The 25,023-nt window shown below is 54.5% G+C and overlaps 1 protein-coding gene and 1 long non-coding RNA gene across 3 annotated transcripts in view; both read left to right on the top strand.

The window, feature by feature from the left end:
* FABP3 (fatty acid binding protein 3) overlaps positions 1 to 25,023 on the top strand; it is a 106,522-nt gene that overhangs the window by 45,487 nt on the left and 36,012 nt on the right. The gene's annotated exons all lie outside the window — the stretch shown is intronic.
* Positions 782 to 20,987, top strand: LOC140900459 (uncharacterized). 2 transcript variants are annotated; one of them, XR_012155641.1, is made up of 5 exons: positions 782 to 928; positions 2,404 to 2,561; positions 13,702 to 13,903; positions 16,095 to 16,246; positions 17,204 to 20,987. It is a non-coding gene; the product is annotated as an uncharacterized lncRNA (long non-coding RNA). The 2 variants fall into 2 exon arrangements; XR_012155642.1 differs by lacking the exon at positions 2,404 to 2,561.

Raw genomic sequence — 25,023 nt, 5'->3', positions numbered from 1 at the left:
CCCTGCGCCCATGTGTGGCCAGGAGCACCTCGGACATGACGATGACGGCTACCAGTCGTACTGTACCGTCTGCTGCCACAAGGCAAGGGGTTGATGCTGCTGTGTAGCAATGCAGTACCACGTCTGCCAGCACCCAGGAGACATAGGGTGACAGTTACCTGAGCGGGCTCCATGCTTGCCGTGGTATGGCGTCTGCACAGATAACTCAGGAAAAAAGGCGCGAAACGATTGTCTGCCCTTGCTTTCACGGAGGGAGGGAGGGAGGGAGGGAGGGAGGGAACGGGGGCCTGACGATATGTACCCAGAACCACCTGCGACAATGTTTTAGCCCCATCAGGCATTGGGATCTCAACCCAGAATTCCAATGGGCAGCGGAGACTGCGGGAACTGTGGGATAGTCACCCACAGTGCAACACTCCAGAAGTCGACGCTTGCCTCGGTACTGTGGAAGCGCTCCGCCGAGTTAATGCACTTAATGCACTTAGAGCATTTTCTGTGGGGACACACACACTCGAATATATAAAACCGATTTCTAAAAAACCGACTTCTATAAATTTGACCTAATTCCGTAGTGTAGACATACCCTATGATTTTTGGTGGGTGGTTGCTGGATATTGCACTTGCTGAAAGGCCAAGGCAGAGAGTGGTTTTAGTTCCTCCAAGGGAGGTGTGACACTGACATGCTGCTCCAGGCAGTGATTCAGCCCCTGGGTTAATCATTGACTCCTCCCTTCTCTCTTCTCCCTCTCACGCCTGAGCTCACTTTTATTCCTGCCAGGACAGAGCCTCTGCTCGCTTCCCACGGGTTTATTTCCATCTGACCAGATGGCAGATGCAGCATTCAAGGACTTCAGAACCTTTGATTTCATTGCTTAAAAAGTAACATCAAAGCACATGGGCAGCTCTGCCTGAAAGCGGGAAATTCTGGGTGAGTTGGTAATTTTTGTCTGCTCGGCCCAGGGCTGTGTTTTGGGAGAGTTACACTAGCACAGGACAGGGAAGGGTGCCAGCACTGTATTCAGTCACCTTGACTCCGGGGACATGCTTGCTGCTCATATGCCTGGCCTAAATTTCTCTCTGTACCTCCCACCCTAGCCCTAATCCCCCCAAGACTGGCTGGAGCTCATTGTTTCCAGCCCAACTAGCAGTGGCTGTTTGTTTTCTTGCTGTTTGTTAACTGCAGGGTGTCAGGCGTGTGCCAGGCTGAACAGGCAGGGAGGGGCCTTTTGTTTCATGGAGTTCCCCCTCCTCTTGGATCTCTGTCCTGGGCAAGGTTTGGAGTCCTTCTGGTGCCAGCCCAGGGGCTCTGTATTCGACAACTTTGCTCAGTGCTAACAAATTCTGGAAAATTTCATTTCACTCCCCCTGCCAGAATTCCCCGAGAGGGGATACTTCCCCACTCTCCCTCCTAGAGCCTGGGGTGCCGAGCTCCGTGGCAGCTGAGAGGACTCAGCACCTCACAGGATTGGGCCCCGACCTGATGTGTGGCGTAGCTGCCGGATGTTAAACAGCTGCCGCCATGTTCACCAGCTGGAAGGAGCTGGAGGTAGCATGCCCTGTAGGGCTGCCAGGGATGGGGGGGGGGTCATTGTCCAGAGAGGGATCGGGCCACACCAAGAGCCAAGCAACTGGGATTAAACATTCTCTGTCACATCAGTGGCACCTCCATCCGTCCCCTCCTCCTGCACCCCTGCCCGGACAGCTGGCTCTGTGTGGCTGAGACCCTACCTGGGAAGTGCCACCTGGCGCTTATATCTGCAAAGCAAGAAGAGGGGAGAGATTTCTCCTGAAAACCCTTGGCACCTCCCCCAGGCAGCTGGGTGTGCCTGGCATAAAGAGCAGGAAGAGTTCCTGCCCTCTTCCAGGCACTGTCTGTCTCTTGCTATGTAACACCTGTGAGCAGAGATAGGACAAAAGGGTCTCACAGCAATAGCTTTAAAGGCCCCGCACTCACCAAGGAATAGCAGCAGCCAGTTCCTCTTCATGCTCTTCCTTTGTTTTGTGACTAGAAAATCGCCACTCTCTTTGCCATATTTGAATATTAATGGATTCATTATGTGATTGTTGGAGCTAGCTGAGCAGCAGCAGCCCAGTAGCTCTCTGGCCAAGTAAAGTAAGTTTCTAGCCAAAGTAGGCTAGGGATTAAAAAAGAGGCTGTGAGCCAGGACTCCTGGGTTCTACTCCTACTTCCACCACTAACTGCGTGTATAACGTTTGGCAAATCGAGTCCCCCTCTCTGGGTCTCAAATTTCCTTCTTTTGGGGTCATTCACTTACCAGCCTCAAAGGGAAGTTCAAGGCTTAATCCACTGCTGTTTGCAAGTTACTTTGAGATCTCTGCAGCCAAGTATTGTTATTTTAATGGGATCACTGGTTACTGACCTTCTCTTTTCTCCTCTATGAGTAACTCGGGCTCATCCAGCCGGTCTCTCTCCCTCCCTGGCGACCTGCTCTGTGTACGCTGTTCAAAGTGAAAGCAATTCCCACTTTGCTTCTGATTTGATCCCAAGTGACTGTTTCCCCAGCCCAGGCTCCAGCAGCTGACGCAGAGGGATTTGCAGGGTAAGGGATGGAAAATCACCTTCAAATAATATTTGCTAAACTCTGAGTAGACAGGGAGGGAAAGGACTGACTTGGGTCACCTCGGGCTGCATGATGCAGTTTCACTGCAAAACTGACCTCACAACCCCTATAAGAAAAGGAGTACTTGTGGCACCTTAGAGACTAACCAATTTATTTGAGCATGAGCTTTCGTGAGCTACAGCTCACTTCATCGGATGCATACCGTATGCATCCGATGAAGTGAGCTGTAGCTCACGAAAGCTCATGCTCAAATAAAATGGTTAGTCTCTAAGGTGCCACAAGTACTCCTTTTCTTTTTGCGAAGACAGACTAACATGGCTGTTACTCTGAAACCCCTATAAGGTTCCCTCTGCCAAATTTAGAATCTGCCAACCAAAGAGGGCCAGATTTTGCTCCCAGGTACACCTGTTTAGATCAGGACTATCTACACTAAGACAATTAGCAACGCTGCCGTAAAACTGGTGTGAGAGCAGCAGTATTACCAACTTCAAGAGATCAAAAATCAGGAGGCAGACCCCCCAAAATTATGAGACTGGCCCAAAAAACCATGAGGGTTTTTTTTTAATCAAATCTTTTTTTTTTTCAGTCTGTCCTTTGACTTTATCAGTCCCCTCTTTATTCCTGTGCCAATGTTCGGGAGAGAAGTTCAGGTTGAAAGGGCAACCTTTAAAGCGCACAGAAATGCACGTCTCTCCCTGGCTGGTGTGGTGGAGATTCCACATACCTTGTCTTCAGCCCCGAGATAGGGGAACTGCCAGCTATTCCTTCACGTCTTGCCTTCTCCCTGCCCTGGGACATAATGACACCACTTCCCTGACTCCCCATTCCTCTGCCCGGGTCCCACAGCACCACTTCCTCAACTCCCCTCCGCCACCTTCTGCTGCCCCAGACCCTCTCTCTGCTCTGGGGCCACATGTGAAGGCATGGTCCAGTGGCAGGCCCAGAGGCTCTCACGCAGAGCTCTGCCCAGCCCTGAAAAGCACCAGATCAGAGGAGATCACGACAGCTCCTCCTGCAGTCGTCAAAATCCTGTGGCTTGAGATCAGCTCGAAAGAGTTGGTGTGATGCTCGGACACTGCCTTTTCCCCTATCCCTTCCCCACCAGCACCCAAGCTGGGGGAGCTGCCATCTGATCCCTCCATCGCCCACTCATCACTGTCATTTGCACCCCCTCAGCCTTCCCTGTCCCCTTATCCCCCCACATCCTCAGCCTTCTGCTATACCCCCACATATCTCTGCACCCCCTTGGCCTTCCCTCTGTCCCCAGACAAACTCCTGGCCTCATCGGCACAACCTCCCACCCCCCTCAGCTCTCCCCCTGCCCAGGACTGGCTCCAGGCACCAGCAAAGCAGGCACATGTTTGGGGCAGCGCAGCTCCGGGGGCGGCTTTCCGGCCACCCTTGGGCACTTGCGCTCTCGGAGCTTAGGGTGGCAAAAAACCTAGAGCCTCCCCATGTCCCTTACACCCCCATCTGCCTCCCTCCTGCTCCCATGCACCCCTTCATACCCCAAGCCTCCCCTTGTCCCCCCACATTCCCTAAGCCTTCCCCTTGCCCCATCCCTCTGCACCCCCCTCAGCCTCCTCGTTGCCCCCGCATCCCTTGCACCCCTCTTGGCCTCTCCCCGTTCCCCTCCCCCTATTGCCTGTACCCCCTAAATCTGCCTCCTGCTCCCCCTCACTCTCCCCATCCCCTTTTCACAGGGTCTCTCCTGCTCCCCACAGTCTATGGATCCCACCAGCCCCTGACCCATTGAGTGGCAGCTATTTGGTCTCTGGGCATGGTGTCAATCTCACTGAAACCAGCAGGAGGCAGCAGCCATCTTTGCTAAGGGCAGGCGCATTCCCGATGGATCTAGACTGTGGGGAAATGGCAGCCGTCGTGCTGGTAATGGGAGATGGCGGCCATTTTGAATAAGGGAAGAATTGTGAGTTGGGGCCTTTCATTATGTTTTCATGAGACAGGTTAACTCCCCCCGCTCCAAATCACTAGAGTTGTGGTCAGATTGCGGGAGACGGCCAGACTGGATCAGAATCTGGTCCCGGGGTTCCGGGACAGACCTTGGATCCTTGGGGCCCGATTCTCCATTGCCATGCTCCTTGCAGGGTGAATTGCACCAGCTGGCGCAGCGTGTGAAATGCTGCCCTCAACGGAAGGGTGGCAGCCTTTTGCACTGGTGTAATGGCAACAGGAGGTGTGGAGCGACAGAGGGTTGGGCAGCAGCAGGCCTCAGCGTGATGTTTATTTTATTCCCTGCGTCCTAGAAGCAGAGCATGAAGGCCTCCCAAGCAAGGACTGTTATTCTTCCTATAGTGCAGCCCTGCCGGGCGGTTAGAAATACATGCTATAGAGGTTGTTGTTGTCTTTAGTGTAATTTCCTTTGGAAAACAAGGGTGTAAATTAAAGGGGAAATCTGAGGCTTTGTCATCTCCCCAGTGATATGGAAAAGGGAACAGAGGTTGCCAGCTGGCAGGGAGGCAGATGCAGCCTGCAGCCACTTGCTGAAATATTGTCATGCTAGGAGAGCAGCTGCTTATCTCTGCTGCATTTAAAGGGACAGCTACAAGAAAGAAAAAATAAAGCAAGCTGAGAAAGGGTGCTACACAAGGGTGATGCTGCAGGGACAAGGGTCGGTAGGGAGTGACCAGGCTGTATGGAGGGGACTGTATGGAGGTGGCTGTATGCAGGGGACTGGCTTCCTGCCTTTGGAAGGGCAAGAGATGTCGCTGGGAAGACATGCTCAGGTTTTCAAGGTCGGGTGTTTGAAACGGCTGTGGCTTTTCGTTGACACTGTTTCTCTACAATAAAAACAGGCGATTTTGTCATCACCTGCTTTGGGCATGCAGAAACCAGACCTTGCCCCCAGTAGCAGAGAAGAAGAGGTGGTTCCAGAGAGGATGGTTCTAGACTATTCTCAGTGGTAGAAGAGGACAGGACAAGGAGTAATGGTCTCAAGTTGCAGTGGGGGAGGTTTAGGTTGGATATTAGGAAAAACTTTTTCACTAGGAGGGTGGTGAAACACTGGAATGCGTTACCTAGGGAGGTGGTAAAATCTCCTTCCTTAGAAGTGTTTAAGGTCAGGCTTGACAAAGCCCTGGCTGGGATGATTTAATTGGGGATTGGTCCTGCTTTGAGCAGGGGGTTGGACTAGATGACCTCCTGAGGTCCCTTCCAACCCTGATATTCTATGATTCTATGTCTTGGGAAACTGAGAAACATTTCACAAAGGGCCATACTTTGAGTTAGCAAGTTACAAAGGCTGCATCAAAGCCAACTGCCTACTTTCACCACACTAACAGCGAGAGGACCCACTGCATTAGGTGCTGTACATACACCAAGTGAATGACAATCCCTGCCCCACAGAGCTTACAGTCTAAATAGACAAGGCAGAAGTTTTATCCCCATAGGGAACTGTGGCAGAGATTAAATGACTTGGCCAAGGTCACACAGGGGTGAGGAAGAAGTCAGTGGCAGCACCAGGACCTGAATCCAGCATTGCTGAGTCCCAGTTCAGTACCTTAACCACAGGATCGTCCCTGTCTGCACACTGAGTTACCTGACTCTGCAAGTACAGTTGGTAGTAATGGAGAAGAATGGCTATACAAGTGTCTCCTGGCTATTGTGTCCTGTGAGTGTCCTGTTTGTGCCAGTCTTCAGTTAGGATCAAGTCATTTTATACCAGAAACGGAGCAATAACCAGTTCTGAGCAGATTCTATGTAGAGAAAAAGCGATATTTTGGTGTATATTGTAATCAGCAGTTCAATCCGTGACTGCCCAGGCCAGGGAGACCCCGGACAGAGACACTAGGCAGCACAGGCCGGGTCAGTCAATATGGAGTCGAGAGCACCACGGGGTCTCTCTGTGGCCAGCAGCCTCAATAATGAATCCCCTTGAGAGATGTTATAGCCGAGTGCTGGTTCTTCTCTGCCTCTGGAGGGAAATTACGTCCGTCTTGTAAAGCACAAGGTTTTGTTCCCCAAATGTTGTGGCCTGGGGAGTTTCTTGAGCCGTGTTGACTCTGTAAAGGCAGTTCTGGAAGGAGACTGAGGGTATGTCTACACTCCAAATGCTCCGCTGCGGCTACTCCGCTGTAGTGTAGACACTTACTACAGTGACAGAAGGGGTTTTCCCTGTCAATGCAGTAAATCCATCCCCTCCAGAGGCAGGAGCCAGGTCGATAGAAGAATTCTTCTGCCAGCCCAACTGTGTCTCCAGTTTGAGGAACCTGGATGGGATGGGGCTGTGCGTTGGGGTTCAGGGCTGGTCTACATTTTTCACAGCTCTGAGCAATGTAGCTAGGTCGACCTATGTTTTAGGTGTAGACCAGGCCTGAGCCCCAACACACAGCCCCATCCAGTCCAGGTGCCTTTCGTGAGTGAGTCCATGGCTCTACTCCTTCTCCGCTCCACTCCTCATCTGACAGCACAGTGACAGCAGACTGTCAGGGCGCTTTGGGAGCACTGCGGGCAGCCCGTCTGGAGTGAGCAATGGGTCCTGGGGGGCCCAACCTGCCTGCCCTGCCCTGCCCTTAGGACTCTGAAAATTGTGGGGGGCCTGAGTGATGCCCTTGAATTCCTATAGTACCTAAGAGCCCCTACCAGAAGAGGGTCCCCTTTGTGCTGGGCACAAACACACAGTCATAGCAGTGCAGGGCAGGAAGGGACCTTGTATAAGTAGGGGCATAGCTGTATAAGTAGGGGCATAGCGAGCAGATCGAGGGACGTGATCGTTCCCCTCTATTCGACATTGGTGAGGCCTCATCTGGAGTACTGTGTCCAGTTTTGGGCCCCACACTTCAAGAAGGATGTGGATAAATTGGAGAGAGTCCAGCGAAGGGCAACAAAAATGATTAGGGGACTGGAACACATGAGTTATGAGGAGAGGCTGAGGGAGCTGGGATTGTTTAGCCTGCAGAAGAGAAGAATGAGGGGGGATCTGATAGCTGCTTTCAACTACCTGAAAGGGGGTTCCAAAGAGGATGGCTCTAGACTGTTCTCAATGGTAGCAGATGACAGAACGAGGAGTAATGGTCTCAAGTTGCAGTGGGGGAGGTTTAGACTGGATATTAGGAAAAACTTTTTCACTAAGAGGGTGGTGAAACACTGGAATGCGTTACCTAGGGAGGTGGTAGAATCTCCTTCCTTAGAAGTGTTTAAGGTCAGGCTTGACAAAGCCCTGGCTGGGATGATTTAACTGGGAATTGGTCCTGCTTTGAGCAGGGGGTTGGACTAGATGACCTTTTGGGGTCCCTTCCAACCCTGATATTCTATGATTCTATGATTCTATGATTCTTGAGAGGTCATCCCTGCACAGAGACAGGACCAGGTAAACCTAGACCATCTCTGACAGGATTTTGTCCAGCCTGTTCTTAAAACCCTCCAAGGATGGGTTAGTTCAGCCTCCCTGGGGAACCTGCTCCTGTGCTGAACTAGCCTCAAAGTTAGACCATTTTTCCTAACCTCCAATCGGACTCTCCCTTGGTACAAACCCAGCCGATTCCTTCTTGTCCTAGAAGAATGTTAGGCACCCAGTGACAGACAGCAAACTGGCCATTGTCAGAGCTGCTTATTCGCACACCCTGCCAGCCTCCGCTCAGATAACAGCCCTGCCCCCTCCTATGCCCTAAGTTCAACTACCAATGCCCCTGGTCAGCCAGTGCTCATCCACTTCCCATCCCACCTCCCCAGGACCCACAGTAGAGGTGTGAGCCTGGCTCTCGGTGGGGACTGCTTCATTCCACAATTTCAGCTCAGCATTAGTGGCACAAAGCTGCTGAGCAACCCAGCCAGCCAGTGTGCTGAGCCCAGGGTCCAAGGACAGCTCTGCGGTCACAAAGCAGCTTGCCAGCCCATTGCCCGCATAGCAAAGCCCTGTGCCCAGGGCAGCTCTCACAAGAAACCTGACAATAGCAAAGCAGGGGCTGCATCAGTCTGACTGCCCATGTAAGTGTGGAGCTAGGTTCACCCTGACCGCAGGTGATCGATCAAACCTTCAGCGTGACGAGCGTCTGCGTTGCTTGGCATCCCGGTGCCAGCAGCAGCTGGGGCAGCAGGGCTGGGGATGGTAAATTAATGAATCTGCCACCTTTATCTATTTCACTATATGTTCTGCTCTAAGAGGGCTCATTTTCTTTCATGCTACCACTGGGTAATTACCAGCCTGGCGCTGATGGTGCCCCTTATCCTAATGAAGTGAGCATCCTCTCCAGACACTCTACATGGGGCTGGTTCCAGCTCACTACCCCCACAGGCTCATTGCATGGGCACTAGAGAAGGAGACAGCTTGGGGGCTGGAGGCGGGGCCAGCAGGGTATTGCATGAATCTTTGTTCCTCAAACACTCATGCATGCAGAGATGTCCTTGTGCTCTTCAGGACAGAGCGGTTATCACTTAATGCCACTGACAATGAGGATGGAGGGATGGAGTTGGCCATGTTCCCCTGGAGACACCTAGGTACATTGAGGGAAATGCCACAAGGGCCCTGCAGAGACTGGGGAATTAAAGACAGTCCTTTTATATGAGGCTGTTGTGCAGTGTCCCATAAGTTCCGCTAGGGCACAGGAAGGCAGTGCAAATGCAGAACCTTCCCCACAGGTCCTGCTACCGGGCCTTGGGACACAACGCTGCTGAGAGCCAATTCACCTGATGCTATCACAAGTCTTGTGATATCTGGTTTATTTCTTAAAACCCCAGGTCCTGGAGTCATGTGATTACACGAGAAGCTCAGCTTTCATTTTTTTAAAAAGGAAGTTTCTAGCTCCCGTGTTGGTGGAGAAAACCTTGAAAACATGACACGAGTGTGTCCACAAAGCTCCAAAACCAGATGGCAAAGAATTACTATGTAATCCAATCTCATGTTTGTGATTTGGGAACTTGTGGGGCTTGATGGTACCAGGAAGACCATTTTCCAACAGTCTCTTGGACACGCCCCAAACAAACCACCTCTCTGAAATGGTTTTTAAAGACAATGGAGAAGGAGCAGTGAGCTGCCCTGGCAGCTTGAGAGACTGACTGTCCTGCTTGGAGAATGGCCTCTTCTCACTCAGCAGAGCTGCCCCATGCATGTCCAGAGGCAGCACTTCAGGGACCAATGTTGGTGTTCACAGCTTTCGTCCCCATTCCCCTCTGGGGGACGGAGCTGGATTGGGGGTGAGACTCGCCCGCTCTCAGCAGCGTTGTGTCCCAAGGCCCGGTAGCAGGACCTGTGGGGAAGGTTCTGCAGTTGCACAAGCAGCTGCGAGCTCTGCGAGTACGAAGCTGCCTGCACCCCTGGGATATGTGCGTGGGGCGACTAGTCCATGCCGCTGCTGTTGTCGCCTGTCCACTATTTTTAGCCTGCCTGCTCACGAGCTGGGAGTCACACGCCGAGCTCGTCGTGTCCACCAAGCCTTAGAGAAACCTTTGGCCCCATGTGAGTCTAGTGACAGGTCTAAATGTAGCACTTCATAGCACAGGAGATGGAAAGTTTGGAGCATTAAAGCCTGGTGCATGGTTAGCAGTCAGCCTCATCGTCTGCCCTGTCGCAATCTCCCTGATGCTACAGGGGGCTGCTAAGAAGAGGGATTTAAAGGAGGAAAGCAAAGGTACTTGGCATGAGGTGGTTGCAGACTCCCCTCCATTATCAGGGTCCGGCACCCAATACCTGATCAGAGCCAGCTTCCAAGCAGCAACCACACAAAGGATCCGATGCTGTGAAACTGACAGTGGGTTTGGACCATGTGGGCTGCTGCTATCCCATACAGGCCTTGTGTTGTGTTATTTCCTACAGATGCCCTTTAGTACCTGGCAATGTACGTGAGTGGATCTTGCCCTCAGTCCCTGCAGCTGTAACATGGAGAGGAGCACTGCCTCACCTTATGTCGGTACTGGGAGACTCTAATTCAGGAATGTTTATGTGGTGCTTTGAGATCCTCAGATTGGAGGGAACTGGATACTTTCTTACGCACCAGCAGCTCTGACTGGTCCAGGTCACATTCAGAAATCTCCCCCCACCCCCCAAGTAGTCGTTTGTTCTCAAGAGCCCCTGAGTTTACAATTTGGGGTCTGGGTGAAGGCTGGCTCCCTGCACTCTCTCTGGTAGCCACCACGCAACATGGCCCTGCGACACTGTCCCGTTTCAGCATGCCCACTGGCTGGGTCATGACCTGCGTTCCAGGAGGGAGCCAGACAGCAGCATCGCCTGCAGTCAGAACAGGAGAGGAAAGGAACACCCCCTCCTGTGGGCTGTGGCCCTTTGGTCTGGTTTCAGTGTTGTGTGTTGTGTGCGGGGGCTGGAGGGGGTGGTGGCCGGTGAGATACAGGAGGTAAGACCGGATGATCTGGTGCCTTTCGGGCATTAAACTGTGTGACTCTCTGGGTACATCTACACTGAGATTAGACACTTGTGGCTGGCCCAGGCCAGCTGACGGGGGCTAAGGGGCTGGTTAATTGCGGTGCCTGAGAGAGGGGAGGGCCCCAGAGCTTGAACTGCAGCCTGAGCCTGAAGAGCAACACCACAGTGAAACAGAGCCTTAGCCTGAGCCCCGTTAGCCTGAATCTGCTGGCAGGGGCCAGCCACGGGTATCTAATCGCAATGTAGGCGTTCCCTCAGACTCCTTACCTGGAGAATGGGAAGGGGAACAGCCGGCAGCCCAGTGAGTCTGGCTGGCTCTGATTAGGACTGTCACTGTTGTTGGTGCGGGAAGCCAGAATAACACAGACCCCGTCTCGCCTTTCCCTCGACATTGGGTATGTGACATAAAGGCTTGTCCTGCTGCGCCGTATTGCTCGGGGCGCTTGCCTTTGGGAAGATTAATGCCGTTGGGCAGAAAGGCCGTTGCCGATATTTCCATTCCTGCCCCGGGGAGCAGAGGCCAGCACCCGCTGCCCAGAAAGCACGCAGTGCACAGGGCCGGCTCTGGGTTTTTTGCCGCCCCACGCTCAGGTGGGGCTGGGGCTCACGGGTGGCACTGGAAGCGGCGGGAGTGAGGTCCCCTTCTCCCAGCGCCTGCAGGGGCTTTCCCGCTCCCCCGCCCGGCCGCGCAGAGAAGCCCCGAGTTAAGGGGTGGCACAAGGCCGCGCAGCAGCCGGTGCGCAGATGAGGCAGCGCAGCCCTGGCTCCCCGGCAGGACTCGCCCTCTCCTCCCCAGGGAGCGGCTGGGCCCTGGCAGCTCAGCATCCCGGGGCTGGGGCTTCCTCGTCCTGCTACAGCCGGGGGCGCGGCACCCTCGCCCCGTCTAAGTGGCACAGCTCCGAGAGCGCAACTGCCCCGAAAAAAAGGTGGCCGGAACGCCGCCCCTGGAAACGTGCCGGCCCCAGCACGTGCCCACTTTGCTGGTGCCTAGAGCCGGTCCTGGCAGTGAGTTAGCAGCCTGATGCTCTTCAACAGGGGGGCCGTGAAGGCAGTGAGCTGGGAGTGCATCTCCCTGTGATTAGCTTTGGCTAGAGGAGTTTTGAGCCCCACGTTGTTATTTGTCTGGTGGGGTGTCTAGATAGCCCCATTAGGAATCAGGGCCCATTGTGCTAGACACCACACACACGTAAGGAAACAATGCGCTGGGCCTCCCTCTGGATTTCATTTAACACCCAGGATGCTGGGGCACTGTGAGTTCGGGGCTTGCTGACCCAGCCTGTGCCCATGATGAGGCTGTCACGGTAAGACAGTGCTGTGGTCATTTTCAGGGGTGCTGCGGTTATCTGAATAGATTTAGGGGACCAGGAACCAGGGCGGTGTCAGACTTTTCCTGGTGGTGGGGCTGTGGTGGGCTAGAGAGAAAACTGAGGACAGGGACTGTACTATACATCTCGTGGGCACACATACAGGAACACTGAGGCTCGCTTATCCCCCCCACAGGGCCCGGGAGGAGCAGGAGGGCTCTGACCCCTCACTGCCTCTTTGTGGGAAGGGCCCTGGAGCTACCCTCGGCTTGAGGTCAGCCCCGCACCCCTCACATTGCCCACCGCCCCGCGTCATAGCTCTGCTCAGCGCCTGGTGAGCCCGCTACTAGCAGCCCGCGGACAGCCACAGCGGCCGGACCAGACCCTTTGCAGGGTCCGCTGGTGCCTGCCTGCCCTGCTCACAGCAGCAGCATCCCCTGCACTCCCAATTTGGCTGCGGACCCCTGTCCCTGTGCCACCCCCATGGCGTGCAGTGCCCTGCACCAGGCTGCACATTATCGCTCCACTGTGTGTCAGTCCCCTCCTTGCATGGTCCGGGACTTCTCCCCCACCCACACTTCCTCTGTTCGGGGCTCTTTGCCCCTCATCCATGCCCCCCTTCCTCTAACCATGCCCCCCTTACCCTGTTGGTGATCCCCCCCTCCCCAATGCAGCTTCCCCCCACTGTGATCCCTTCCCCATGCAAGTTCCTCTTCCCTTGTTCTATGACCCCCTCCCCTAACCAAGCCCCACCTTTCCCTCTGTGATCTTCCTCCCCCAGGCATGCTCCCCTGTCAGTGATCCCCCCTCCCCTATTGATGCTCCCCTTCCCCTGTCTGTGATCCCCCTTCCCCATCTGTGATCCCCTTCCTTAGGCACCCCCGTCTCTCTCCCTGCATGCTTCCTCCCTTGTTTGTTGTTATTTCCATGTCCCCACCCCTTTGCATGCTCCACATGCCACCCTTATTTCTGTGCTGCTGCTGGCTTCAGAGCTGGGAACCCGGCCAGAGTCGCCGCTCTCCGGCCCCCCAGCTCTGAAGGCAGGGCCAGCAACAGCACAGAAGTAAGGGTGGAGATGCCGTACCATGCCACCCTTACGAATGCGTAATGTTTGAACTTTGCGCTAGGAGGGGTGGCTACAGGGTCCCCCCCAGTGCCGCCCCTGCGGGGAACAGAAATTGACCCACTGTGGCTAGCACCCAGTGCCCATTTGGGTGGAACCCACTTCATGCTTGCCAAAGGGCTGGGGGTGCAGAGTTTATACTGCAGGAACAGTTCTAGGATCTTATATAGCATGTGAAGCCTATAGGAAATAGTCATTTCTTGCCCCTTGAATGTGGGCATGGTAGAGAGAGACCAGGCTGCGGGAGCTGGGGGAGTTAATTCTGGAGGACATTGGGGCAGCTCTGTCTGGGAGCTGCTGCTGGGTTGCCCGTGGGCATCCCCAGGACGGCTCTGAGGGTTTCACTCTCTCTTTGCACAGGCCGTGCTGCGTCGCTCTGTGGGCAAAGGCCAGTCACGCTGGGACCGAGCCCCAGTCTGAGCCCCAGATTCTCTTGGTGAAATCGCTCCCCAGGCTGGAGGACGTCTGGAGGGGGAGACCCCGCCCCAGGGAGCCTACCCCAGGCAAGCAGGGTCCCTGGGAACTCGGAGAGCCAGAGCCAGCCCCTTTTGGAAGGCTGCAGGTAAGGCTGCGCCTCTGCTCCTGTTCCCTCTAGGCTTGGCTGAGTGTCGTCCACGTACCATGCACCAGGACAGAGACAGGGCTGCTGGCAATGGCGGGTCGCTGGAGACGGTCAACTGGAGGCTGTGATTCCCCCCAAGGGAAACCTGCAGGGTGCAGAACCAGAGGGGAGATGAAGCCTGGTTCAGTGGGTGCCCTATTCCCATTGCCCTTTCCAACAGTGCAGAGAGGGTTGCCCTGAAACTGACTGCTTGCACACAAGGTGCCCAGGAGCCCTGGTCCACCCTGACCCATCCACTCCCCTCCTGGAGGCTCTGCACACCCCACGAGAATCTTCAGCCCAACCAAACCCAAAGAGAAAAGTCCCAGGCCAAGTTGGGCTGGCTCAGTTCCTTGTGGGCAGGAGGCCCCATCAGCGAAACCACCCCCCACTGGCACTCGCTGGGCCACTTGTCGGGCGTCTGAGCAGAGAAGCCGAGGAGTGGCTGGGCCACGAGGCTGACCTGCCCTCTTCCCCCACCAGGGATGAGGCACTTTGGCAGAGCACGTGGGGAAAGCCTGGACTGCTCCCATGCCGTCCCTGCCCCCAGAGCACCTGCACCACACCCTGAGTCCTAGGGCTGTCACCTCCAAGGCACAGAAAAACCGGCTGGTCTGTGGGCGGGGCCACATTCCGGGGGAGGCAGGGTTGGTCTGTGGGTGGGGCCAGGACCCAGGACTGGGGGGAACCAAAGGGAGGGCCTACTTGAGGCTTGGAGGGATTCGAGGCAGGATTAGGGCTAGGCTTCCCCAACAGCTGGTGGCTGCTGCAGGCGTGCAGAGCAGGACCTGGGCGCCAGCGGTCCCAGCCATGCGGCTGGCACAGTGTGTACAGTGGGGGGGCTGAGAGCCATTGAACCAAACTGAACCCTGCATAGGATGGAAACCACTTCAAGCGAGGGGGTGCGACAGCCCCTCCAGCACCCCGAGTTCCAGCCCCTATGGCCATGTGTGGCCAGTAGCTAAGATCAGCCAGCAAAAACACTGGCATATTTTACTTCTGACCAGAAAGCAGCAAGACACTAGAAACACCAGCCAGGTGGCAGCTCTGCTACCACCTGTCCCGTAAAGCGACTGAAGACAGGAAATGGGGTAGGGAGGAAACCCAGGTCAGTATCCCACCAGGAAAGATCAGAAGCCCAGGTTACACACCGTTCAGTCCTGACCCCCTCCTGTACCGAGTCACAGAGGAGGTAAATGTGTTGTATCCCCAGCTACAGAGCCAGGCTCTTTAGTTCAAGCTATGGATCCCCTGGCTCCTGGCTCTGGAGCTCCCCAGCGCAATCCCTGATGCCAGCCCCAATGGCTGCTGTCACTGCACCCCAGTGCCCCTGCCAGGCAGGGCTCTGCACTCCAGCTCCCGTGTCCTGGAGTCATTCCCAGGGCCAGTGAGTGAGTGTCACAGACAAACGGCCTGGATGGGCCAAGGCCTGGTGCTGGGGGTACTGCCAGCTCAAGGACGCCCCGTACTGTCCCCTCCCAGGAGCCCCTGCCTCCCCCACCCTGCTCCTCCCCCTGTCGCAGCAGCCCCAAGAGGACCTGGGTGTTTAAAAAACCCACTGCCAATGCAAAGTATTTCTACAGAATCCTAGACGTTGGTGGTGCAGATTAAAGTAAAAGTATGATCCCTGCCCCCAAGAGGCTTACGGTCCAGGTTAAATGTAGCACAGAATGGGGCCAGTAGATGCTGGGTATAGTACGGCTGCACTCGCAGACGTGACGTGTGTGGTAGTTACAAAATGGCGTGTGCACATCTGACTGGGAGGGCTGGTCCCAGCCAAGGGGAAAAAGCCAGCACGTTATATCTTTTCCCCAGCAACCAGCAAGGCAGCACCAAACCCAGCCAGGTGGCCAGCCTAGGCATGGGGGTGTGGGGAAGACAGGATTTCTCTGCCTCCATTAGGGTGACCAGATGTCCGGATTTTATAGGGACAGTCCCGATTTTGGGGTCTTTTTCTTATATAGGCTCCTATTACCCCCCACCCCCATCCCGATTTTTCACACTTGCTGTCTGGTCACCCTAGCCTCCATCCTGGTTTCAGTCCCTCTCCCCACCATGTGCTCTGCTCCCAAGGCTCTGAGCTCCCCAGTCAGGCCCCTGGGGTGGGATGGGGAAGCAGGAGATTCTAGCCTGACCTGGGTGTGCCTTCTAGGGGAAGCATGACTGAGGTGGAGCCTGTGCTGGACTTTGCATCCTCCGGGAGGACTGGTCGCAGGAACGCCCTCCCTGACATTCTGGGCTCGCCGGCCGGCGTCAGCCCCTCCGACCTGCCTCTGAAACTAGCTGAAATGTCTCTAAGCTCAGGTATGTACCAGACGGCAGGTCTGGCCCTGCCTGATGGGCCCTGCTCTGCCCTGTGTCCCCCAGAGAATCTGGTCCTGTGGCCACTGGGCCACTGGAGACAGAGGGCAAGTGTGCCCTGCAGAAGGGTCACACTGCCTAGAAGCGTGGGCTAGTGGTTACAGCAGGGAACTGAGAGACTCTCGTCACTTCCCCTCTGCGCCTCTAATTCCCCATCTGGAACAATGGGGATTGTTATGTGTTATTACTCTGATAGGCATCTCTCTAGTGTGAGTATCGTTATTTATCAGTTGTGTTACCACAGCGCTTGGGAGCCCTAGTCACAGACCAGGCTGCATGGTGCTAGGCGCTGTACAGACAAAGAACGGACAGATGGTCCCTGCCCCAAAGAGCTGACACCGAGCAGTGCCATGGCCACGGCATGCGGGTTCCCTGCCAGAGCACTGTTCCAGCACGAGGGGGGTCTTGCCTAATGGCTAGTTCCTGGGAGGTCACTGCCTTGAACAATACATTTGGCACCCTTGGCAGTCTCTGAATAAGCCAAGGATATGGTCCCTTCAAGGTCTGAGGGTTGGGCCACTCGGGGGCTGGGAGAAGTGGGGCTGGCCCGGGACAAGGGTACTGGGGGAGTGGGCTGGACTGCTGGGGCTGCCTATGAGCTGGGAGGCAGGGGCAGTGCAGCCACCCAAGGACAGGGGATCTGGAGGGAATGGGGCTGTCTGTGGGCAAAAGTCCTGGGGGAGTGGCTCTGGCTGTGAGCAGTGGGGCTGGCTGGGGGCTGGGAAGCTGGAGGGAATGGGTCTCGCTGAGGCTGGGAGTGGGGCCGCCAGGGGGCTACAGGGAGCGGGGGTTGGCTGGTGGAAAGGAGAGTGGGGAGGACTGTGCTGTACCCGTTTGTGGACAGAGAACTGTGCTTTCCAGGGCTTTTCACTGCACTTGCCTCCATTGCTCTCTCCACAGACAGATCCCAGGAAATGCAGTCCCCCTCCACAGAGGTGCCCCCGCAGCAGCCCCAAAGCCCAGAACTGAAGGACACGTCTTAACACCGTTAAGACCATTTCTGACCAGCAGGGAAAGGAGAGACTGTCGAGCATCAACACAGCTTGACTGGTGGGGCCTGGAGTTTGCTGGGTTTTCCTTGGTGCTATGCAGCAAGAACATCTTGTGTTCCTTGGAGCGGGGGAGTAGAGGAACCTCCGAGGGGGAATAAGCAACCACGTGTCTGGCAAAGCTGGGGAAAACCCCTGTGGAGAAATGTTTCTTTGGTGGCATCTAAGGACACAGACTTAGGAACCAAGGGCGTTTGTTTGGGGGTATTTTCTCGTCTTCACACCCAAACAGCTGAGCGGTGCTGATACCCGCGATGACTCTGTGCTAGGAGCGTGACGAGCAACGAAGGGTTGTTCTTAGCTGAGTACGTTCGTTCACTGTGATGTTCTGGGGCACAATTTCCTTGTCTTTTCTTTTGTAATAGATGATCCAGTATCCTTATTCAGGCCTTCTGAGAAGCCTGGGGCAGATGGCGCAGTGGGGGTCCGTAGGACATTCTCCTCTCTGGCACCCAAAGGTGAAGCCCTTGTCTGGCAAACAGAAGCGAGTCCCTTCCCAGGCTGGGTCCTGCTTCTGCCGGGACCCAGTGTGACCCCTGCAACTTGTGAGATAAAGCTCCCTTGAGCCCTGGCTCCCTTTAAGAGCTTGCCAACCAAACGGGATGAAGTTTGGCAGTTTCACCAAAGTCTCAAAGCAGCCAGCAGGCCACACCGGGGCGTCAATGACACCAGTCCACGGAGCTTATTGTCACTGGTGAGCCGGGCTCAGCCCAGGCCCCCGGGCTTGCCTGGATCCCCGCCCCCCATGTAGCACCCCCTGCCCCAGGTTGTGGTTAGGGTCTAGGGCGCTGGACATATTGTGCACACTACCTCCCCCGAGGACTGGCCTTCAGGGGCAGCACCGGCTCTGCCCCCAAGCCAGGGCTGCCGCCTGCACTGATCAGCAGTATCCGCCCTCTGTACGAGGGCTCTGCAGGGAGAGAAGCAGGGTCAGTGGGTTTCACAGCAAACCCCAGAGGGGGCTGCCCCCCACCCAACAGCAGAGAACCCGAGGCCGAGGATTTTGCGGCCTAAACACAGGCTCTGTCTAACCGGCAGCACTCGGCCCTCTGCAGGGAGACCTGTGCGTTACGCAGGGAGAGCTGTAGCCCCAAGTTCCCATCCCTTACCGGCCGGGATGGCAGGGAACCAGCCGCAGGTGGTACCAGGCGCTACTCAGGTTTTGGGGGGCATTTAATGTTTGCTTTTCACTACGGGTGTAGAGGGACACCCCCACCCCCAGCCCCTCCCACCGTGCCTGGATCCTCCCTGCCCCCGCGAGGAGGAAAATATAAAAGAAACCTAGTGGTTTGGCTCAGATATACTGTGGCACCTTATGCTGCCGTGGCCACACGGGGCAGGGTTCTGGATTGATAGAGGGGTCCCTCCTGCCCTCCTGCAATGGTCCCCCCAGAGGGGAGCTCTGGGACAGAGAACCCTGGTGTTCTGCTCGACATGGCCTCTCTCTTACTGTTCCTGTTGTTTGAATTGCAGCAGTGCCTAGGAGCCCCCGTCACGGACCCAGGCCCCACTGGGCTGGGCACTGTGCAGACACAACGGAGACACTCCGAGCCCTGAAGATCAGATGTGCAATGTGCCATGCCCCAGGCTGCATGAGAGCTCATGCTAGGTTTCCCCCCAGCACTCACTGTGGCCACCTGGCTCGCGGGAGACGAGCACTATGAATCCAACAGGACTCACTGCCACTGGCCTCGCGTCCAGCCTTGGGCACACAGGAGCCAGGAGAATAGCCATAGGCATGGGAGGACTCTGCAATGATTCCTTCTGGGGAGGGAATTAGTTTAGATTCAGGCCTCCCCCTCCCACTTGTGTCCCTGGGTTCCCTAACTCCTCGTTAAAGTGGGCACTCTGTGCTGCCAGCCCCTCCACGGTGCCTCCAGCCATGGTCTCTGGTTTGGGTGCTCAGGGAACTACAGAGGCCCATGTGGATTTTGTTGTCCTTTCCCTGGGGGCTGGGCGCATCACTTTTGCTGGCCTTTCACCTTCTGCCAGTGCAAAGACGCAGGAGTCTAAGGCTGCCCCCAGTCTCTGAGAATGCAGAACTGCTGCCCAGATTTCTTATTGACCCTCCTGGGCTCCCAGACCCAGCAAACTGATGTGAAGAGCACTCCTTCCCCAGCTGTCACTCTAAGGTCAGGTCTCCAACGTGGTGTTTCTGGAGCTGCAGCTTCTGCCTTGGCACTGGGAAGTTCCTTCTGGGAGAGGACTGAGCTCTGGTCGCCCAGCTGTGGGATCAGGGTAGATCTCAGTGCCCAGGCAGGACTGGGGTCATCATAATACAGCTGCAATGCAGAAACACATCGGTGTCGCAAGGAACAAGATGCTTCTAATCAACCTGGAAGGACTTTGTGCTGCACAGTAATACCAGCCCTTTGCCATTCTCCAGCACCTTCCATCTGAGGACCTCAAAGTCCTATACAAAAAGATCACATGTACCCAAAGATACAACCCAATCCTGGTTATTGACGAGAATGAATATATCGCTGGTCCAAGGTACTTGCTACACCCTGTGTTGGGCATTTAAAAAAAACCCTACAGCTCCATTGATACACATAACAACTCCTAAAGGCTTGACATAGACTTAAGAAATTCATTTCTCACAAACTACCTAGGGGACAAACTTCCTGCCATTAAAAAAGCTGGTATTCTCAGCTTTCCAGGGGTATAAAGCACTAATTTATAATCATCAAAGGTCATTTTGTCAGATCTTTTAAAATCGCACCACGCCGATTACCATCTTGCTCCCCCCACGCTTGCATTCCAGTGTGTTTTGGTAGCTGCCATCTCAAGAACTACTTGAGACAGAAACTGATGCTGCCTGTCCTCTTGAGTGGAAGGTTGGGAATCTCAGATTTCAAAGGGGATAAAACATCAACCTCTATCTTGAAATACCAGCTGCTAAAATCACCCTGGAATGACCGTCACAAACGTGCTTTGTGGATGGGACCAATATAAATGGTTTCAGGACCAATCTGATTTTTCTAAGCACTGATCCTGTGCTGAATTTGCAAAACATCCGTCTGCCCATTTATTTCTGGAAGGCTCAGGCCTAGATTCTGATCTCAGTGACTACCAGGATAAATCTGTAGTAAATCCATTTCAGTGAATGGAGTTATTCCAATTTTACACCAGTGGAAATGAGACCAGACTCTGACCCCCCACGGCTAAATAATGCTTGTACAAGGATACTGGATTTAGCATCATTCCTAACATGTAAACAAGAGGTATCCTGGATTTAATGTCTGTGTAATGTGTCTGTGTGGGTGTGTGTTGGATATGTATAGTGTGTACATGCTGCTTCCTAGAGCATCTGAGCACAGCTGGGAACAGAGCGAATGCGGAGACTGGTTTGTGGTGGACACTTGGGACCAGGGATTGGGGCTGGGAGGAAGGTCTGAGGACTGGGACTTCCAAAGGAAAATTTCAGATGGGCACATGCCCCCAGCGCCCAAACTGTCAGATCGCCTTGGTTTTGACTTGGTGGCTGTCAGGAATTGAGATGGGGCTGGGAGTGCAGTGAACACGGGGGTTCTTTTTTTAAGGGAGCAGTGTGCATCTCTGGGAGAGTCCTGAGCTGCTCCCACCTGGGGACTTGTTTGGGTAATAAATTGTGAGTATTTTCCTGTGCATCCCTATGCAGCGTATGGCTCTTTGGTTGCAGGGGTGTAGCCACGGGGGGAGGGCTGTCCAGGAGAGAGCGGGACTTTCCAAACTAAATCCCTCTCTCTGGTTTGCAAAGGGGCCTGTGAGGTGCATAGGGAGCTAAACTGCCTGCAGGGTGTGTACGTTTGTGTAGGGGGAGGTGTTGCAAGGTGGGAGGATTCTGGGGTGAAGATCTCCAGGGCTGCAACACATCTGTGCTCACTGTTGGAAAGAGCTAGCAGACGATCAGCAGGGGAGGGGATAAGGATGTGATATTAGCGAGAGAAGCAGATAGCTCATTTGGGGAGAGCCATTCAAAAAGGGATTGGACATTTATATGGCTATCAAGAATAGCCAGAGTTCACACAACTGGCCATGCAGAGCATGGGGTGAGGACATACACTCAACTCGACGGCATTTCTCCGCATTTTGGTGACAATCTGAAACCGCAAAAAGCCTTGTTTCCACTAGAACCAGGCCCACCGAGTGCCAATTTCATCAAGATACAGGGGTGAGACAGTGACCTCACAGAGGCTTGAGGGAGGGGCAGCCTTTTCTGGTTTTCACCTGAATCAATTGGGTACTGACCAGAGTACGGAGCAAAGGGCCTGGCCATCATATGGGTGAGGGCCCAGCTGGGTGTACAGCGTGGCCTACATAAGTAAAGACGTCTGCAACCCTCTGGTAAAGTTGCGCGTGTAATATGAGATTCCGCTGGGTCTCCTGCTGGGCTCTGTTAAACTGAGGTGGGTGCTATAACGTAGTGCACCCGTAGCCGTGTCACCAAAAGCAGCAACGAGATCTGTCTGTCAGCTCAGAGTGTATCGCAGACAACAAGCATGCCTGGATTTAAAGGAAGTGATTAATGGGGTGCGGGGAGGCCAAGGGAGGTTGGGCTGATGTCAACTGCAATGGCGGCCACACAAGGCATGGCACAGGATACACGATGATGGATGAGTGTTCAGATGATGCTGACTTCAGTTCTGGGTTTGTTCTTATCGCTTCTCACACGGGAAGCGAGTCCGATCTGGGGTCTTGCAAGTGTAGTCATTGCTGGGGGGAGGATGGAGCACTGACCTTATGACATGCTCTCTTCCCGCAGAGACTTCACATGCAGCTCCTCAAAAGTGGGCACAGACCTCTCCTTCTGGGCAGGGGCAACAAGTTCCCAGGTTTTAATGTCTATCGTGCATGCTTTGAGTTGGATTTCAAGGTGTCTTTATATCTGAGGATGGGTCGACCCTTAGAGCGGGCTCCTGTGCTCAGCTGGCTGGAGAGCACTGCTTTTGGCATACAGGAAACCTCCAGGCGGACCACGTGTCCGACCCAGCGAAGTTGAGCCCTGATGAGCATGCTGTCGACGCTTAGGGTTACATTACAGTCTAAAGACATTAAAGATGTGTACAACACCCACTCTTTGAGAGGTGCCAAATGCTGGTCAGACCATCGGATAGTGAGATGTATCATGTTACTACACTTTGCACCAAAGCGCCCCAGATGTCATTTCCAACCCCCAAAGATGATCAATGTGGTTTCCATGAAAGACCCCAGCAAACAAAGTTGGAACAGACACTGGAGACTGCGTTAGCTGAGGTCCCAAAGAACCCCACAGATATTGAGGCAACCTGGTAGAAGCTCAGAGATGTCACATATAATACAGCATCCAAGGTTCTTGGCTTTGTAAGGTGGCAACACCAAGACTGGTTCGATGAGAATGACCATAAGATAGACTGGCTACTGAAGACCATGCACACCAAACACAAGTTCTACATCTTGGACAAGAAATCAGCAATGAAGAAGGCCAGGTACCATCAGGCCAAACATACACTACAAACCAGATTCAGGCTAATGAAGAAACACTGGTGGGAGCAGAAGGCTGAAAAACTGCAGGGAGCAGCTGACAAGCACGACATGAAGGCCTTTAAGAAGGTCTCCATGCTGTGTATGGCCCAAAATCCAGTGGTACAGCCCCTGTCCTCACAGCAGACAGTAACGGGCTGCTCACAGGGGATGGTGATATTCTCTCTCACTGGGCAGAACACTTTGATAGTCTTCTGAACTGTCAATGCCTATGTCCAATGAAGCTATTGACTCACTTCCTGCAGCATCCTGTCCTGGAGGAGCTGTCCCTCACTCCTTCTTTAGATGAGATTACTAGAGGCCATCAAGATGCTGTCCATGGGCAAGTCTCCAGGCCCTGAGAGCATTCCATCTGAACTGTACAAGTGTGGAGGTGCCCACCTGGTCAGAAAACTCACCAGCCTTTTCAAGACTATCCAGGAACAGGGCACTGTGCCCCAGGACTATAGGTATGCTTTCATAGCTCATCTATACAAAAGGTATAGGATATGCTATGCATCGTGAACTCCAGGTGGTGTGCAGAATTTGGTTAGAGTACAAATGGCTGTAGATGGCTCTCATGCGGACTCCCTTGGCCACGTGTAGTTAGCAGTGGGGCTGTGCAGGGCTCTGGTAGGGGCTGTGCTTTGCATTGTTTTAACGTCCAGAGGATTCAGACGTTTGTTCTCATGGCAGTCTACCGAGGGCAGAGTGAATTGTGTCTTGAATTGTGAATTGTGATGAGGTTTACAAAGGGTGGACGTCCCAGATCTGGTTCTGGGGTGAAGGCACAGCACTGGGGCTCAGGAGACTGGGGTTCAGGTCCCAGCTCAGTGTGTGACCTTGGGCCAGACACTTCGGATCAGATTTGACACTGGCAGGGGAGTTTAAAATGACAAGTAGCAGATGCGCATTTGGTTGGTTTTCTAGCTTGTCTTCCACACCCTGCTGCTGCCCAAATGACATCCTGTCCCTGCTGTTCCCTGAGACCTTCACCCAGCCACCCCTCCCCATGGATCACAATGGGCGCAGTTCTCCAGCTAAGCCCAGTGAATTGGTGAGAGCCGCCTGCTGCTGGAGCAGGCTCCCTGTGCTTGTGGGGAGACAGACTGTGGGCAGGGAGGTGGAGGCCCCCCGCATTTGGGGGAATAGGAGCAAGTTTCTGCCATGAGGAGGCATGAGCAGGTGAGTAGAGTCCTGCATGGGGCGGGTGCAGAGGAGGTCCATTCCCGTCTCCCCCTCCCCTTGTGGCTGATTTGGTGGAAGCAGGTGAGCTAATGAAAAGACTTAAAGTGCAGGAGCCATATGGCAAGGAGCCAGGACGGTTATCACAGGTGCAGCATTCCAAATGTACTGGAGTGGGGGAGGCCAGAGAGCTGGGGCTCAGCAGGCCTACCCCCCGTTACCTGGCACAACGGCACAGGAGGGAAACCAGCACTGTTGGTGCAATTCTTACCAGGCCTCAGCCCCACAGCATGTGCCACCACCTGGGAGCGGGCTTCCCAGCCCCATTCCTGCCCCTTCTGCTCCCTTGAGTCTCATTTCGGTGCCTAAAGGGGAGCTGAGCATGTCTGAAAAGCTGCACGTCTGTAACCCCCTGGGGAGCATGCCAAGCCCACCCACAGCGGACGCGTGCACTCTGAGAGTGACTGCATACCGCAGCACAGCGCTGGGGGGACAGGCCCCCGCCCGACTGCTCGGTGTCACACAGAGCGACGGGGAAAAGGGAGTGAGCCCACGGCTGCTGAGCCAGCTCATTTAGCTGGGAAAAAATAAGAGGAAATGCTACGAAATAAATCATCCGGGGTAAATTGGCATCATCTCCTGGAAGCTATTGCTGGGAAATGCCTCTCAGAGCCTCCAGCCTGTCTCCCAGTGCCATTGCAGGCCTGCAATGCCCCCCTCAGGATCCATCCCTGAGGGGGGCATTTCCAAGGGCTCTTTCCAGGCCAATTTTAAATGTCCTAAGTGATGGGGCTTCTGCAGCTTCCCTTGGGTACACAGTTCCACATCCTCAGAGATCTCACCCTTTGGGAAGGCTTGTCTCATATTCACCCTAAGCTCCCCTCCCTTTCAGTCCATCCTGGGCATCTAGTTACCTTCTAAATAATTCTCTCCCTCCCTGCTGCTTACACTTTGCAGAGTTGTAAGCTCCAGGCCTCCCTAGCAGTTGCTTAGGTGAGCAATGGA

The sequence above is a fragment of the Lepidochelys kempii genome, chromosome 19, assembly GCF_965140265.1.
Source record: "Lepidochelys kempii isolate rLepKem1 chromosome 19, rLepKem1.hap2, whole genome shotgun sequence".
Classification (NCBI taxonomy): Eukaryota; Metazoa; Chordata; order Testudines; family Cheloniidae; genus Lepidochelys; species Lepidochelys kempii.
The sequence above is the reverse complement of the archived record's forward strand: the minus strand, read 5'-3'. Positions and strand labels throughout refer to the sequence as shown.